Below are 18,978 nucleotides of genomic sequence, written 5' to 3' on the forward strand. Positions count from 1 at the left end.
ATTCAGTTCATCAATAAGCAACAGTGGCATTTAATGATCAGTAAGTAGAAGACATGCTCAGGAATAAGTAAAAGTAACAAAAAACTAAATGAATTTATTTATTCCACCAAATGTTTATTGTAGAACTATTCTACATTCAAGCACTGTTCAAGGTTCTAGAATATAATAGCCTAAAAAATCAATGAACAAAATAGCCTCATGTCCCCACCTCCTTGGCCCTTATGTTTCAATGAGGAAAGATAGACAATAAGTAAACTGTTTATTATGCCAGACATTGTTGTGTACTATAGGAAAAAATAAAAATAAAGGGGAAAAGAAAAATACAGAAGAGATGAACCAGTAGAGATTGGTATTGAACTGCATGCCTTGGTCTTTCTTTACTGAGGAAAATTGACACATGCTTATTCCTAAATATTTGTTAGAAGTAGAGAAAATAAACCCTCACATAAAATTAACCCTATTTATCAGCATAATTTCCTACAATGGGATTATATCCATGAAAGAGGTTGAAAAATATAAAGATGAAAATGTAAAACTCTTGGGCAAGAGGTAAAATTTATTATTCCACTTCAACCATGCTGTAGGACTGTAAGATCATAGTGTGAATCAAATCCAAGGAAAAGGTCATAAATGTTAGCCTGAGAAATATAGACCAATGAGTATCAATTTCTTACTTGATGAACATGCGGCATTTATATTAATGGGTGGGCCAATGACACAAACATAATAAGTATGCAAAAGGCAACTAGTTTCTGTAAAAAAAGAAAAATCATGCTTACAATATGTGGATTCTTTTGGAAATAACTAAACATGTGACTGAGAGGAAATCAGTGAAGATGACTGGTGTAGACTTTCAAAAGACCTGTAATATAATTCCATAGGAAAGGTCATTTTAAAATGAGAGGATATAAAAAGGAAATATTTGTATAGATTTAGAATTGACTCAGAAAGACACTGAGGTGAGAAAAAAGATTTTTCCTGAAGATGTAAATAACTAAAGAGTGAGTGTCTCTAGAGCTTATGCAACTAATAAAAAAAAGAGTATGCAACACAATCCCCCATGTTGTCAGCAGCACATCGCTATTCTAGGTAGTGAAATGTCAAGCTGATGGAAATAAAGCCATCAATTCATATTCAGTAATAGTTATTGAGCACCCCCCATATGCAGGGCAAAATACTAAATATTAAATTACAAAGATTTTTTTAAAAGTGGTTCCTGTATTGATATAGTCATCAGCCAGGTGGTTAGGACTGTGATATAAAGAATTACAATGTCAAGTGCTAAGCATATGATATATTTATGCCTACAATATCTTGAAAGCATGTAATTCAGGCTAGGAGTGGAGTCGTGGTTCTCAAAACAAAGATGGCTTCATTTCAAAGCCCACGCACTCTCTCACCACTAACAACTGAAAGCACAAATTGACGGGGAGTCAAAGGAGTTTCTAGGAAGAGAAAAAGGCTCCTGAAATGGTACAGAGATGACAAAAAATGCATTTCAAGGCATAAGGAATATTCACGCAGTCAACATTAGCTTTCTGAGAACCTACTATATGCCAGGAACTCTGCTACAATGGTGAGATTTATAAAAATGAACCAAAGAGTGTTTTAGCCCTCACGTGTCTCACCAGTCTGGAAGGAGACAAAGAGAGGAGTAAACCTAGTACAGTGGCATATTGCCACAAGCATGTTTATGAAGGAATGCGCTGAATTTTGGGGTGCCCAAAAGGATAAACGATCATCTCTGCAAGGGAAATGTGGATAGGCTCCCCAGGGTATTCTTTTTTTTTTTTAATTGAAGTATAGTTGACATACAATGTTATATTAGTCTCGGGTGATTCAACAAATCTCTATGTTAGGCTGCTGTGCTCAGCACAAGGGTAGCTACCATCTGTCACCATACAATGCTATTACAATACCATTGACTCTATTCCTTATGCTGTACCTTTTATCCTAATGGATAACTGGAATTCCATAACTGGAAACCAATTTCTCCCAATTCCACTCACCTATTTCGACCAACCCCTACCTCATCCCCTCTGGCAACCATCAGTTTGTTCTCTGTATTTATGAATCTGTTTCTGCTTTTGGTTTGTTTTATTCATTTGTTTTGTTTCTTAGATTTCACATATAAGTGAAGTAATATGGTATTTGTTTTTCTCTGTCTCTCTTATTTCACTTAGCATAATACCCTCTAAATCCATTCGTGTTGTTACAAATGGAAAGATCTCATTCTTTTTTATGGCTGAATAATATTCCATTATGTATATGTATATACCACCTCTTCTTTATCCATCCATCAATGGAAACAGGTTGTTTTCATATCTTGGCTATTGTAAATAATGCTGCGATAAACATAGTGGTGCATATGTCTCTTTGAATTAGTGTTTTCATATTCTTTGGGTGAATACCCAGTAGTAGAATTAATGGATCATATGGTATTCCTATTTTTAATTTGCTGCGGAACCTCCATACCGTTTTCCATAGTGGCTGTGCCAATTCATATTCCCACCAACAGTGCACAAGTGTTGCTTTCTCGTCACATCCTTGCAAACACTTGTTTCTTGTCTTTTTGATTCTAGACATTCTGACAGGTGTAAGGTTTCTCATTAGGGTCTTGATTTGCATTTCCCACACGATTACTGATGTTGAGCATTTTTATTGTGTCTCTTGGCCATCTGTATGTCTTCTCCGGAAAAAATGTCTGTTCAGATCCTCTGTCCATTTTAATTCGATTATTTGCTTTTTAGTGTTGGGTAGCATAAGTTCTTTATATATATACATATATATATATATATATATATATGTATATATATATATGACATTAACCCTTTATTGGATATATCATTTGTGAATATCTTCTCCCATTCAGTAGGTTTCCTTTAATTTTGTTGATGGTTTCTTTGACTGTGTAAAAGCTTTTCGTTTTTGTATAGTCCCAATAGTTTATTTTTGCTTTTGTTTCCCTTTCCTGAGAAGACGTATCTAGAAATATGTTGCAAAGGCCAATGTCAAAGAAATTACTGCCTATAATTTCTTCTAGGAGTTTTATGGTTTCAGGTCTCACATTTAGGTCTTTAATCCATTTTTAGCTTTTATGTATGGTATAAGAAAGTGGTCCAGTCTCTTTCTTTTGCATGTAACTTTCTCCCTAGGGTGTTCTTAACTTAAGTCTTGGAATTCAAACATTGAGGGAAAGAAGATATTAGAGGGAGCAATATTTCGCAAAAGCACAAACACGTGAATTATCTAAAAGCATTAGAAGAAGATTGGAGAGTTTTACATGGTTGGAATAAAGGGTATATGTGGTATAACTGGACAGATGGACTTGTGAAGAGTCTTTCCTGCCATATTAAATATTCTAGTTTGCGTAGAACATGGATTTTATGTAAAGGAAGTATAGAAAATACCATTGGGAAATTTATTGATACCAAATTTTGAAGGATTTTGAATACTAAGATATTTCATATATTATCTGGAAATCAAGGACAATTCATTGAAGGATTTTGAGCCAGAAACTTTAGAGAGTGTTGCTTTAAGGAAATTCAGTTAATGCCAGTGTAGAATTGTTTCAAGGAAAAATGGTTGTACCTGTGAGGATAGAATCAGAGGAACCTCATAAGAATGATAAGGAAACAAATTTAAGTGGTGCCTGGCTTGCTCAGTCAGTGGGGCATGCAACTCTTGATATCGGGATTGTAAGTTCAAGCCCCACGTTGGATGGGTGTAGAGATCACTTTTAAAAAATCCTGCTCTCTCTATCTCATTCTCTCTCTCAAATAAATAAATAAAATCTTAAAAAAAAAAAGAAACAAAATTAAAATGTCAGAGGACGGTGTCAAAGATGACGCCAAGATTTTGATCTATGTGTAAACTGTAGAGAGGAAAAAAAAACACTCTTCTTATCAACTGAGAGTATGAGAACCAATATTAGAGAAGCAAAACATAAATACTCAGGATAAAATCCTGTTTACACACTATTTGGTATTTTTACAAAATGAAAAATGGAATGAGTTTCTTCCCACTACAAAGTAATTTTTATCTTATATTCCTTGTAAGATATGGGGGTTTTTTTTTCTGCCTTTGATTTTTCTAAAGAAACCTTTGCAAGTTTGTCTGCATGCAGCTCTAACATACCCAGCTTCCTACATTCGATCATTAAAAATCATGGAAACAGGCGTCTAGCAGCCGGCACTGGTATCTTCCCAGCTGTTCTTTCTCTTCTCAGCACCTCAGGAGGTGGTATTGGGCAACAGACCAGTCTAGGAAATAGCCTTTACCTCCCATGATATTAGCTCTCCTGATCCTAAGACAAGAACAGATGTTCATCCAGAAAAAAAGAAAGAAAAAAATGAAGGCAATTAAGGCATGGGAATATATTTCCTCATAGGCTTCCGTTTGCACTGACCTCTACCACAGACAGATTTGCCTGCTCTAGACAGAATCACTGGCTCCAAGCTTTTAAAGGAATAAGCTGATGAGTCAAGAACTGAGCCCTTAAGCAAAGACTACTTGACTGAAGGACGTATTCCAGCAAATATTGTAGTTTTTCCGCCCGCTGCCTTCCTCTTTGCCTTGCCCTTTAGTTTGGTACAAGCTGTTCATTATCGCTTAGTAGAAAATTCACTCTTGCTCCAAATCAGCACAAAACAGACTTTAATATGGATGCTAGTGGTGGAAGATATGTTTCTATTTCTATTAGTTACCATCCTTTTCTGCCCAAGGGTAGGGTTATTCTACAATTTATCATCCATTCTAATGACATTTTGGTAGTAAAAGAGGTGCTGTTAATAATTATCTTGGGTCATACAAGTGTGGAAAGTGCTTAGGACATAGGATTATCTAACTGAATGAGATTTTCTAACAACATCTTCTCTGTGCTCTCTAAAGAGTTGGTTATAGGATGTGAGATCTAGGAAAATTCCATGTAGATTTTGGAAAACTGTATTTGAGATGATTCAAGGACTTTGCTAGATTTGTTCCCCAATGAAACTGGTGTGTTCTCTTTCTTCTATTTTTTATTGTTACTTGAAAAATTTTCATGTGTGCTATCGATTTTACTATTCTCTCTTTTTGTCGTCCCTGAACTTGGAGACCTCATTTTAGCTTTTATTACCACATTCTAAGTGTTACAACCTTGACCACATTTTAAATTTTATTTTATCACTTTAAGTGGTATGTATCATTTAGGAAGTTATTTCAAAAGTTCTCCTTACTTAAAGCACACTAGACTCTATCTACTTTTGGACTCTCTCATACACACACACATACACACACACGGACCATCTGGCAGAAGCAATTAATCACCATACAATATAGTCTGTTTTTTGTGTGTGTAATATTTAAGGTAAGAGAAAATTCAACAATACCATCTAACATTGTTTTGCCCAACTTGTCAGGTAATTGTTAATCATTCTTTGTGTACTTTGGAGGCAATAAAGTGTCACTGGAAAATATTCACTAAACTTAAAGTTAAAACCCATTTGATTAAAAATATAAAATGTGTGCCACTGTATACAAATCATTGTACAGAAGCTGTAAGTAGTATCAAAGACACAAGGGTATAATCCTTGCAGAAAAGAATTTACAACTTATATCTGAATGAAAAAAAATATAAGCCTAAAAATTACTTAAGAATATGCATCAATACTGGAGGAAATATATAAAATCCAAATTATGCTCTAAGTTCTATGGGTTGTAAAGGCAATGACTTAAATTTTCTGTTTGTTGTTCCCAGTATTAAGAGATGATAAAAGGAGAACGGGGCAGCTGGGTGCCTCAGTTGGTTAAGCATCTGCCTTCGACTCAGGTCATGATCTCGGGTTCCTGGGATTGAGCCCCACCCACATCAGGCTCTCTGCTCAGCGTGGAGTCTGCTTCTCCCTCTCCCTCTGTGTGCGCTCTCTCTCTCAAGTAAATAAATAAAAATCTTTTTAAAATTAAAACTAAATAAATAAATAAAAAGAAAAGGAGAACAACTGTCCTGTCAGTTTACAAACAAGAAGTACTTTGATCAGAAAACAGGTAACACTTTTGAGTTGGTCGATAAAATGTGACCATAAGTATTTTCCAAGTAATGGAAATCTGTCTCACTTAGCAAGGTAAAGCTGCTGAATTACCAGGAAGTAAGACATCCTTATAAACAGGCCTTAAAGGTGAGAAGTCAATAGACGTAAAGTTCCTGCTTTAATGTAACCACTCAAGGTAGAAGAAGCATGAACATCCAGGTCTCTCCTTCCAAAAGCAATATGTTGGTGTGAGACAACAATAGTGTACATTCTGCTCTCTCCCATGATAATGGGGGGCTTATTTGTAATTCTAGGCTGATCCCCTAGGGATTTCCCTAAGGGGAAAACTATAACAGGAGCCAGCTGAAATCAAACTATTGTCCAAGGTATACTATTAACATTACTCTGTCACCAGCCACATCTACGCTGTGAGATTTATCTGGCCTGGAAAACAGAAGAGAGACACTGGGAGATGAGAAATTGGTGTCACTACTTCTGACTGCCTCTTTATATATTATTAAGTGCTTCATTTAATTGATGTGTGTGGATGGCTCAAGGGAAGTTAGAAAACATTTGTTTTTGCTATTCAAACTGTGTCCCACAACACCAGCATGACTTGGTTGCTTGCTAGAAATCCAGATTATCAGGCTATATCCCAGACCTACAGATCAAAATCTGCCTTTTAAAAGGATACCCAGATAATTCATGTTCATACTAAATTTTGAAGGACAGTGCTCTAACTCAAGGGCCAAATTAAAGTTCAGAGAGGTTAGCAATTTGCCCAACACAAGCAGTTGATGATCTAGGGGTCATTTGTAAGTGGAGAACATCTCATCTTTTCATGTATAGCCTAATTCCTAAATAGCTTTTAAAAAGAAGTCTAAGGAAATTAAGGTCAGCCTTAGGATTCCTACAGAATAAAGGATTTTTCAGCCAGTGGTATATAGGGTAAATATGTTTATAGCTATTTAAGCGATCTAAGAAATATTTAGAAAAAAGTTTGTTTTATCAGAATGCCTTAGTCATCTAGGACTGCTGTAACAAAATACCATACACAGGGTGGTTTAAACAACAGATATATATTACTCACAGTTCTGGAAGCTGGGAAGTCAAGATCAAAATGCTGGTAGATTTAGTTCCTGGTGAGGGCCCTCCTCAGGGTTTATAGATGGCCACCTTCACATGGTGCAAGCAGATCTAGTGTCTCTTCCTCTTTTTATAAAGATACTAATCTCATCATAGAGGCCCATTTTCATGACATTATCTAAACCTAATTACTTCCCAAAGGCCACATTTCCTAATACCAACACACTGGGGGCTAGAGCTTTGACATATGAATTTTGCAAGAACACAAACATTCAGCCCATAACAAAAAACATGCTGAAATTATCATTATCACTAAGGGAAATACTTATTTTCATAGGGAGAAATATCATACATCAAGCTCAATTCAATTTAGCAATATGGATAAATGAACATATGAATTTACTCTATCAAAACTTTTTTTTGAAATTACCAAAGGAATATAAAAATAGACATAAGCAATAGCAGAATCAAAAATCTTAGAAGGGTGCCCCTCAATTGTCCAGAGGAGCTGTCCTCCAAGTAGAACTATTTTCTTATGAACTAGACAATCCTAAATTGAGTGAATGAGCTGGGAAATCAATCAAGGCAGTGTGCTGTTTAGAAACAAAATAAGGACTAGGAATCTCCATTCCAGAATACATACTACCAATACACCTATGCATACACGCTCAGGTCATGATCTCAGGGTTGTAAGATAGAGCCCTGCATCAGGCTCCAGGCTGAGCGTGAAGTCTGCTTAAGATTCTCTCTCTCCCTGTACTCATCCTTTATCCCTCCCCTCTCTATTAAAAAAGAAGAAGAAGAAGAAGAAGAGTCAAATAACATGAGAGATATGGAAGGTAGGCTCAATTCAGACATCCATCCTCATAACAACAGTTCCAGGAGAGGAAATGGAAAATGGAGGAAAGGAAATAGAGCAATAATTCAAATAGAGTGTTAGAAAGCTGAAGAAAGATTATTTAAACTAGATTCAGACTTTTTTTTGAGCATCTGGCCAAAATATGAGTTGTTGGAAAATAAAAGCAAAGGGTATCCAAATAAACTTATCTTCTTTTTTTTTTTTTAAAGATTTTATTTGTTTGAAAGAGAGAGAGACAGTGAAAGGGGGAACATAAGCAGGGGGAGTGGGACAGGGAGAAGCAGGCTTCCCACTGAGCAGGAAGCCCGATGCGGGGCTCGATCCCAGGACCCTGGGATCACGACCTGAGCTGAAGGCAGAGGCTTAACGACTGAGCCACCCAGGCGCCCCAAATTTATCTTCTTAAACATAAAACACACTTCAGTATTACAATAGAGTTACAAAGAATATCAATTTTAAAATTAGAGATTATTTAGAAAAGCACTACATATCAAAACCTGCTGAATAGGGCTAAAACAAAAAAGATTGACAAAAATTAGACATTTGATTCAAGGATCAAGGGAAAATAAAAAATAGGACTCAATTCATAAAGGGAATGAAATAATGAAGATAAAAAACAAATCAAATAAAGGTATGATAGGACCAATAATGGATAAATAAAAACAACAGCTTGTTCTTTGAAGAATTTAGTGCAACAGACCAAGTTTTTGCCTCATCAAAAAAGTTAGAAAACACAAATAAACAGCTTTCAGAATGGAAAAGCAACATAACTACAGAAAGAAACTATGGAAGAAACTTCATAAATTATAGGAGATTACTACCTGTAGCTGTCTATTGATAAATTAAAAAAAACAAGAAGTTGAGTTGTGAGGAAAATATGAAATAAGTAGAATGACCCAATAAAAATGGAAAATCATTGACGTTTAAAAGATTCTACTTTAAAATGCATCAAACCCCAACAGCTTTATTTGCAAGTCTTTCTAAATCATCAGAGTAGAGTTAAATTCTATGACATTAAAAGGTTTTTAGAAAATAGAAAAATACAGAAGGCTTCTCAAAGTTGGCAACATCTTCATGGCAAAATGTAAATGGTTAGGATTTTAAAAAATTCCAGTGCAATCCCATTGATAAATACAGACATAAAAATATAAATAAAATTTAAAATACAGTCCAGCTGTGGATTGGAATAATACTTGTAGCCAAGGAGAATATTTTCCCAAGAATGCAAGGACTGTTCATCTCTAGAGCATCTCTCACCAATATAAGTATATGAAGTTGTTTATAAGACTCGTATAGAAGCTAAAGGCTTTATTCAGATGATGTATCTCCCAGTACCTGAAGAAAATGTAACTCCCTGAGCCAAAGCAGGACTGCAGGGGTTTTTTTTTTAATTTTTTATTGTTATGTTAATCACCATACATTACATTATTAGTTTTTGATGTAGTGTTCCATGATTCATTGTTTGTGCATAACAGTTTTATAAGGCAGGGAGAAGAGCCCCCCCCACACCCACACCCCCGCACATCCCTATGGGCTAGTCCAGGATGCACTTTTCCTAATCTCTGCCTGCCACTGAATTTATGGTTGGGACAACTGGAGATTGCTCATGCCTCTTGCTTGGGATCTCTGGTAAAATCCCACTCCAACAACTGTCAGAACAATTCTTTTAAGATCTGATTTCCCAAATCTTATAATTTGTCAAGGTTCGAGGGAGATAGGGAGTAAAAAACAAACAAAAAAAAACCCAAATGTCTCTTGCTTCAACTTTTGACTCATTGCTTTTTTCCCCCTCATTTCTTTTCTCTCCTCCCCACTCTGCATCTGCCATTCATTTTTGGGTTTTTTTTTTTTAAATCCTTTAAATACTAAAATGATATGAATAGATTTTAAAATATAATCTAGAAGATCATCTAGACAAATGCTGAAAACACATCACATACATAAAATTTAACAACAATTCATTACTTTTTGAAATGTATCTACCAGAAAACTATAGCATTTACCACATATCACACTTCATAGATAAACATTTTTTAAATACAATCCCATTAAAGGCACTAATAAGATTAGGAAGTCCACTATTGTGGACATCTTCTGTTTGTCTGCTTAGCACTATTCCTTTGCTCTAGGGAAAATAACCCCCTTCTATGGGGAGCTGCTCCCCGCAGCAAGACAACTCTATGGTAGGGATAAAGGGCCACCACTCTCAGTTCATTGTTAGGGTTAAAATCTGAGCTGAGCCAAGCCAATCATCATTCTTTCCTAGATTTTGTTTTTGTTTTTGTTTCCCCTAATTAAGTGGAACAAAGGAATTGAATTCCAACTAGTGGCAGACTTTCTGAGACATGAAACATGAAACTCTCTGTATCCGGGGTCCCTCTCAAAAAGGGGGCAATCAATAGGTATAGAAAATGAGGCCCAAATGGAGAGAAAATTAAAAATGAGCTAGCGAGAGCCTGCGTCCTGGCTGTGCTTGTTTCTGGCTTAGAGTGTCCTTCAGGCCAAACTGCCTTGACTTCAGGCCAGCTGCAAATTGTGTGAATCTCCTAATAATTTCCTCTTTTATACCTAAATTTATTCAAATTAAATGTATGTTATTTGCAACCAAAAAGATCTTGACTGAAATATCATCACTACTACTCAACATTGTTCTCAGGATCCAAAAAGTGCAGTAAAAGACAGAAAATGAATAGAAGAAATAAAGAGTGAAAATAAAGATGTGATTATGTGAAGATGGTGTTTATATCCATCTAAAACAAAGAGAGATTCAATTTAGAAATATTTTTAAAATATGAGCAAATGGTAATGTTGCTTAAGGTAAAAAAATAAAAATAAAAAATAACTTTTCCTGGATTATCAACAAGAAATTAGAAAACATAATAAAAAAGATCCAAATGCAGCAAAACTCCCATGTTCCTAGATGGGAAGACAAATAATAAGATGTTTATTCTTTAAAAATAAATCTTCCCAGTGATAACACCCTAAAATGTTAGTATTTTTCACCTCTGGGCAAGGACAGTTGGAGAGAGATGGAAGGAAAGGGGAAGGTGAAATCTTTCATTCTTTAGCTGGTTTGTTTTTGTATAATTTGAATTATTACAACTATGCATTCATGCATAACTAATGTAATTCAAGAAAGCAATGGCACAAAAAATATTTTTCACCCCTAATGTTACAAATCATGTAATTATCTTACAAAATGAGGGGTCAGAAGTGGGAGGATGATCTGCCATGATTCCTTGAAGAATATTAATGAGTTTTTGTAATAAAATTTGCTGTGTGCCTCCCTGCTTCCCCAAACTGGAGGTCAACCAGACAGTAAGTTCCTTGAGAGCAAAAACATCTTTCATCTTTCTACTGTGGTGCTTACCACAGTGGTGGTATTTGGTGGCGTTTGATTAAGTGCTATTGTGTTTGTTAAGTGAATACATGGTCGAAGAGAATGTAGCTATTCTGGGATAATACACTCACATCATAAAGCCATCTGCCTTTGTAAGATAAAGAATCCCCTAGAGGTACATGGAAAACTCTAAGTGAAAATGTAAAGTCTTTAAAGTTTCGTCTTATAGCTTCTCAGATGACCTTTTCCAACATGTAAAGAAATACAGTGATGGAGAGAAAGAGAATGATTTGGACACATGCTACAATTGATTTGAGAGCATAGGGATACATTCAATGTTCCAAGAATGAGAAGGACACCCAAAATTATATATATATGTATTTTTAAAGTCTGGTGAATTATTATTAAAAGAAAAAGTTCTTCCCACATTAAGCAGATTCTCGCTATGTTCCTAGGCAAAGAATGTATCCCTGGGTAATAAGACATGCCAAGCTAGGTTAATTCTAGATGCACTGCATGTCGTGGTAGTAAATGCAGTACATGGCTCAGATGTAGAATAAAAATATTTCACCAGTTTCTTACCATTGAATTAAATAACAGCATTAACTTTTCCACAATAATGCATATTTGTAACTGTTGAAAGTGTCAAGAATAGTCCATTCTTTTTTCTTTATTTATCTAAATCTGAGGCTCAACTTTCATGAACATTTGCAACAATTGTTTTCTAGCAAATATATTTTTAAATCACAAGAAATGCTTTATGCTTAAACTGAAAATTATTTATAAATATTATTTTTTCTCCTAGATACATTCATTCTTTTGTAAAAGAGACAATAGTGAAAGAAGAAAATATTCCAAGATTTGCTGGAAGCAGAGAGCCTGATCTCTTTGAGATGAATGAACTATCTCTAAAATCGATACTGTAAATGACATCTTCCCCTTTCTTCCCCTTTCCAACAGAAAGATTCTACTCTGAAATACTAAGTTGGGTCTTGGTAGTTCTGATGCTGGTGATTCACATACAGCCAAAGGCTGGTCCTGTAGCCAGAGTTGAGCTTATCCAAAAACAGTGCTTTGAATTTCAGAAAAGAGAAAGAAAGAGACTCTGTATCAAGACTCCATTACTTAGATGATTAAAGGGAACATTTCTATGAGTACTGATATAAATTTAGTTTTATAATGAACTGTTTTCTTCCAGTAGGTTTGGCTTCTTAATTACGATGAGCTAAAAGATATCAATAATAATAATAACTAATAATAATAAAGTAATAATAATAAATGCTAGCATTTTTTAAAACACTTGGCACCATGTACTATTTTAAGTACTCTACATGTGATATTTAGTTTCCACTACTACCATATACAGTAGTTGCTATATTATCTCCATTTTGTAGATGAGAAATCTGATTAGTTTAAGCTGATCAGTTTTTCCAAGTTGTATCAGTCAGGAGCTGGCATAACTGAGTTTGAAACTGAAGCCTGACAAATCCGGGAGTTCATGTTTTTCTTTTCCTGCTTTTTCCATTACCCTCATAGACCCACCATTTTCGCCTATGCATCACTTTTTTCCTTATCCTTTCTTGGACTACATTTTTTTTCCTGAGGTTACATTAAGAGAACTTCAGCATGGAGACTGTAATAATCCTGGATTTACTATTTCATGGATGTTGTAATTACTTTCACTTTTTAACAATTAAAACCTTTCAAAATCAAATTTTCCTTTGAGGTTCACACCACCTCAAAGATTTGGCGTCTTCCTCATCATTTTCTTCCCTGCCATAATTTGGAGAGACTCCTAAGTCATGTAGAGGACTCTTCTGAGACCGAATAGCTTTACAGTTTATTGGCCCCTCGACTGGATGACTTGATTTTCACTTGACTTCTGCAACCACCACCTTCATCAACCGGCAAGTGCTTTCCACCTCAACAAACAGAAACCCCGATATCCTTTTTCTCCTCCAACAATAATTTTCTGTTGTGCTAAGATTTTTTAACCCTCTTAGCTTGCCAAATATATCTCCTGATACATCCCCCTTCCCTGTTTTTTAACTCAATTTACATCCTATTCTTGATGATCTGTTACCCTGCTCTTCTTCCAAAGTGTCCCCTGCAAAACACCTGCACCTAGGATGCTAGGCACAGCTCAAAATAAAAAAAAAAAAAACAGACATACCCACACAACTATGTAGATCATTAGATTGTTCCAACAAAACTTTATATTATGCATTTTCATCTTCCAAAACTATGTAGCCATCCGATTGTATATTCTGAATAAGCTCCCTCTCCCAGCCCTTTCAGTGGCCATTCCAAGCTTTCACACTTACCCTCATGCTCTCCGTCCCCACACGCTCTGACCTCACAGCAGATGACTTCACTTTCATCATCACACAAAGGGCAGAGGTGATTATAAGCCCATGCCTGCATTCTTGCTTCCTTACCTTGTTCACCCTGTCACCGAGGAAACAGTGTCCAGGCTATTCAAGCATCTGCACCTGAAATCTCTCCCCTCCAGAATCTTTATCAATGGGCTGACCCAACATTTCTGTGCACCTGATCTCACTTTCCAGTGGCTCTTCTATGTTAGCATATAAATATCCTCGAGTCAATCTCATTAAATTAAAACAAAAAACAAACCAAAAAAAACCACCTTCATGGCTTCACACACTTTCCTAGATTTTTGCCTCAAAACTTCCTTTCCTTTCATTACCAAATATTTTACAAAGCATCTCCCCTCATTGTCCCTACCTCAACTCCCTAAAATCCAGCATCTGACCCCACTTCTTAACAATGACCTTCCAGTGACTAAATCTGATTCCTCCTCATCCCTGACCTTCCCTGCTGCCCCTGAACTTGGTTAGGTTCCCTACCTCATTATGTGTGATTGCATTTAATACCTGCCTCAGAGTTACCTTTTCATATGCTTATCTTACTCTCCTCCTTGAATATAAAACACCATCAGTATCTGCTGATATTTCCTTCCAAATACTATCTCAGTCCATTGTCTCATTTTCAGCCCAGGACAATTCAGGCCTTCAGAATTCCTTATCAAAAAAAAAAAAAAAAGTACATTACAATAGATTGTTTATCCTCTACCTTTAGCACTTCCAGAATAAACTACACACCAAGTAAACCGATCACACCGAATGATTGAACATACGCATTTTGATTTACTCCATGTTCCCCAATTTTCTCAGGACAGCAATGAAAATAACGGAAAGGTGAACTAAGACAAGATCTAGGTGGATATGTCCCCGAAACTAGGGCAAAGATTGGAAAAAGGGATACAGAGACATCCCAGGAAAGGCAATATGAAATTTACAGTCCAGGCAGTCAGGGTACCATCAGGCTCTCAGGCTCCTTCTTACGGGAGCCAAGACATTCTGTCCACACAAGGTACCACACGAAGAAGAAGGTACCATCATCCAAAGTTTTCCAGATCTATCAGAGACTTAAAAGAATGACTTTTAGGGCGCCTGGGTGGCTCAGTTGGTTGAGCGACTGCCTTCGGCTCAGGTCATGATCCTGGAGTCCCTGGATCGAGTCCCGCATCGGGCTCCCTGCTCGGCAGGGAGTCTGCTTCTCCCTCTGATCCTCCCGACCCTCCCCCCCTCTCATGCTCTCTCTCTCTCAGCCTCTCTCTCTCAAATAAATAAATAAAATCTTAAAAAAAAAAGAATGACTTTTAAAAATCCCTGAAATAAAAACAAGAAAGTTCTAAAAAGTATTTTTCTGCTTTTTTTTGTTCTTTTTCTTCAAAAAAAAATTTAAAAAGTAACCACACTATACTGTTGCTTTGATGAATTATGAGTTTAGCGAGCATATGCCGACTGAATTTGTTTGTGGTGAACAATATGCTCATCACCCCATCAGTAAAGCTCTATCCAGTCTTATGAGGCCACTTCCTTCAGATCTTCATTTTTGTGCTTGAAATTAGGACATAAAGACAATGTTATAGCAGTTATAATATCCTTGTACAACACATTTTTTCTTAATGTTACTTTGTTTGTTTATTATAGTTCTATCCCTAAGCAGATATGTGATCTTGGGCAAATCACTTGGAGAAAAGGGATGCATGGAGAGTATTGAACCAGATGATTTCTAAGGACTGTTCCACCACGAAAGCACAGTAATCCTTTGCATGCATCTCTTTTTTTGCAGCATTCAGGGTTGATGAGCTCTGTCGGGAGACTATAACTTTAGAGGGAAACTGGCTACACAGCAAGACAGCAGTTGCCAGCCCCCCTAGTACTCTCCCTGGGCAGATGATCACTCCCTATTTAAAACCCTGAATATTTACGTCACTGATAAGTGCCTGCGGAAGTGACATTTTTGCTAGTGACCAAATGTCAAAATTACCAAATCATAGAGCTAGAAGAGACCCTAAGGTATTATCTAGTCCAGTTAGGGTCCTCAGACTCCAGTGATAGGGGTGCATCCCTGAGCCAATTTCAGTATTCCAAATGTCCCATGATAATTCTTCTACATTTGAGGACAATCTTGTAAAGTTAATCAAGCTAAATTCATAAGTTTAGATATAAAAGAGATGGTCCCATAGATTGCTTTTTAAATAAGCTATTATAGTGTAAGAGACTAGATGTAATAAATGCCCTGAATTATAAAGAGCTATTATTCTGATGATTTTTATTCTGGATTTCAAAAATTGTTTTAATGTTCTGTATTTGGAACCAGAGATTATTTTAAAATGATTGACAAGTAATATGGTAAGATTTTTTCTTAGGAAGAAAAAAAAGAACCTTAATCGTGGCAAAGGAAATCATGTTGTTGTTGGAACAACCATTTGAATATGAGAAGGAAACTCTTGATTGTATAACAAGAATGTTCAAGTGCAGGTGCAGGGAATAGGAAGTTATTCTCACAAGCAGAACTTTCACAGCGCAGAAGTACTAGATAGAAGGATAAACTCAGCTTTGGCCCTCGTACTGAGATGGCTGGAATGATGTTCCACTCACTGTGGGGACCACCTTCACTGCCTGACACTCTCATGACAAAATCACAGCTGGCCGGGACCCTAGGGACCTGGAGCCCAGGCTCTGACCCCGTGTAAGAATGTCTTTCCCCACGTCCCTGACAGATGGCCTGCCTAGTTCCAGAAGAAATTCAGAACCTCAAAAAGTAGCCCTGCTCACTTCTGGGCATTTTGAGAGATCAAAAGCTTTCACTGAACTTTGTATCAAAATTTCTATCTTTGGACCTTTACGTGTTGGTCTTAGTGTTGTCACACACACCAGAGACCTGACAAATCTATTCATTTGATAGGATAACTTTTTGTGACATCTATTATCAAGCTTTCCCTTCTTGGGACTAAACTTTCCCAATTTTTGCAATGATTTCATATTTGGCATAATTTCCAGAATCTTCACGATCTGTATTTTCTTTTGCTAAACAAGTTTGCCTTTCCAAAACTTGCCATAAAACGTAGCATCATATAGCTATAGTACTCAGAAGTAATTTGACTAGTAAAAATGTGATGAAACTATTCATTCCTATAGTGAACTATTAATTTGAAACTATGTAGCTGTATTAATCAGCCTAAAAATAGAACAGATGGACCTTTCCTGTTTTTAGTCATTGTTAGTTCCCATTAACTTATGAAAAAAAAATCTTTTATACAGAAAATGATTCCAAGTAAAACTGATTTTTAAAACACATGGTTTCCCTGTAAACTTTCATACATTCCACTCATACTTGCAATATAAATAATAAAATAGTTTGGCTTAAATTTAAATAGCAAGTCTACATGAGTACATGAAAAAAAGTACAAATTTTTATTGAGGTAGATTAACAAAGCAAACATAAAAATGTCTTTCTGGTTAGAAATGCTAAGTATTGTAAATAACATTAAATTTCCTAAAAATATTTATTAGATGAATATATCTCATATAATATTACCTATGGAACTTTTGAAGGATCTTAACAAAGTGTTTCTAAAGGTCATTGAAAAACATGTGGGTAGAAACAGACAAGCACTTAAAAAATGGTGAGAGTTCATATCACTAATTATTAAGACACACTGAGACTTCAAAGTAAACAATGGGATCTGCGTCTAGAGTATGCAGAAATCAGAATTTGTTGCCCTGAAGCAGACTATGTATTGTATTAGAAAAAAATATTATATATATGGCTTTTCATCACAAATCAGTAGAAACATAGAATATTAATACAGAAAATTTTGACCTCTTCTTCATTTCTGGTGGAATTATAAAATTGGCACAATCTTTCTAGAGAGAATTTTGGCAATACTTATCAAATCTTTTAAAAGATTCTACATTTTTTATGCAGCACATTCCTGTCTAGAATCCCTAAGAAAATAATCAGATATTTGGACCAAGGACAGTACAGAGTAAGTTACTTAACATAGGGGGAAAAAGGGAAAAAAATGTATAAATTCTAATAATAGTGGAAAGAATAAAAGTTATGTACCATATATTGACAAGCGAACACTGGTTTCTACAAGAGGCAACCTCCAGAAACAATGCTTCAAATATAAACAAATTTATTTTGTTTCAGTACAAACCAAGTGTTTTTGGTCAGTGATGGCTCTTCTCTCATTTGTGATCCAAGTATCCGTGCTCCTTCCAGCTTGTGACTCTGCCATTTTTAATCCAGGGTTTCCAATGAAGCTAGTCTCTGTCTAGCAAAAGGCAAAAAAAGCCTTGGGAGTAACATCTGTATGAGATGTCCTATGTCAGTCCTTCTGTGCACGTTCCCTGTGCAGGAGCTCATTCAGATAGCCACCTGTGATTGCCAGGGAGTCTGGGAAGGAGAGCTGAGCTACACGCACCAGATGAAAGGCAACTATTGGCGAACAACCAAGCTGCAGCACCACAGCCTCCCTTTGGAGCTCCAAATTGTACCTTTCTTTCCACACAGAGCATGCCCACCCTCTCCGCCAGGGAAACACCCAAAGTGCCCACCTCAAAGTCTAGGATCCCTAAATGAGTGGCAGTTCTCTCCGTCAGATCTGGAATGAGGTTCCTTGTGGGTCTAGTGACCTATCTACTGAAAGGACCATTTATTTCTTGCTTCACAGATAGATAACTCTGGGGGCAGGGGTGGGGGAGAAAAGAAAAGAAACACCATTTGGAAAAACTTAAGAGAGAAACAGAGCAGTTGCTAGTCTTTGGCAATTGTGAAATCTTCCTGAACAGACATTTGGGAGACCCAAAGATTATTTTAAGGCTTAAGCAGTGGAAGATTGTTTTTATTTTGCCTAGGTTCATACCTTTCCATCAAGTGCCAATGAGGTTTCTGTTCTTTTGCTTTCTAGTCAGTTCTATGTACTAATTACTGCATACAGAGTTCTTTTCTAGATGCTGTACTTCTGTCTTAATTTAACTATGGCTTCCTTGAAACCATTTGAAAAAAATGACGTGGGTCAGAAGATATCATCCTTAATCTACTCTTTGCCATAGAACTAATTTGATTTCATTCCAGGGACAGATCTGTTCAGACTATGGTTCCCAGCCATTCCCAGCCTTCCTTTACTATTTAGGATGCAGAAGTACTCACTTTCCAAGCATATAAACCTTTCATATCTGGACTCTCTCTGTTCTCGCCATCTCTGCTTGTACCCCAGCCTAAACTTATTTCTATTACAATAATTTTTAGTGCTTTTTAAAAAAAAAATAATCAGCTTTATTGAGGTATAACTGACATATAAAATT

Source organism: Neomonachus schauinslandi, chromosome 3, assembly GCF_002201575.2.
Source record: "Neomonachus schauinslandi chromosome 3, ASM220157v2, whole genome shotgun sequence".
In the NCBI taxonomy this organism is placed as follows: Eukaryota; Metazoa; Chordata; class Mammalia; order Carnivora; family Phocidae; genus Neomonachus; species Neomonachus schauinslandi.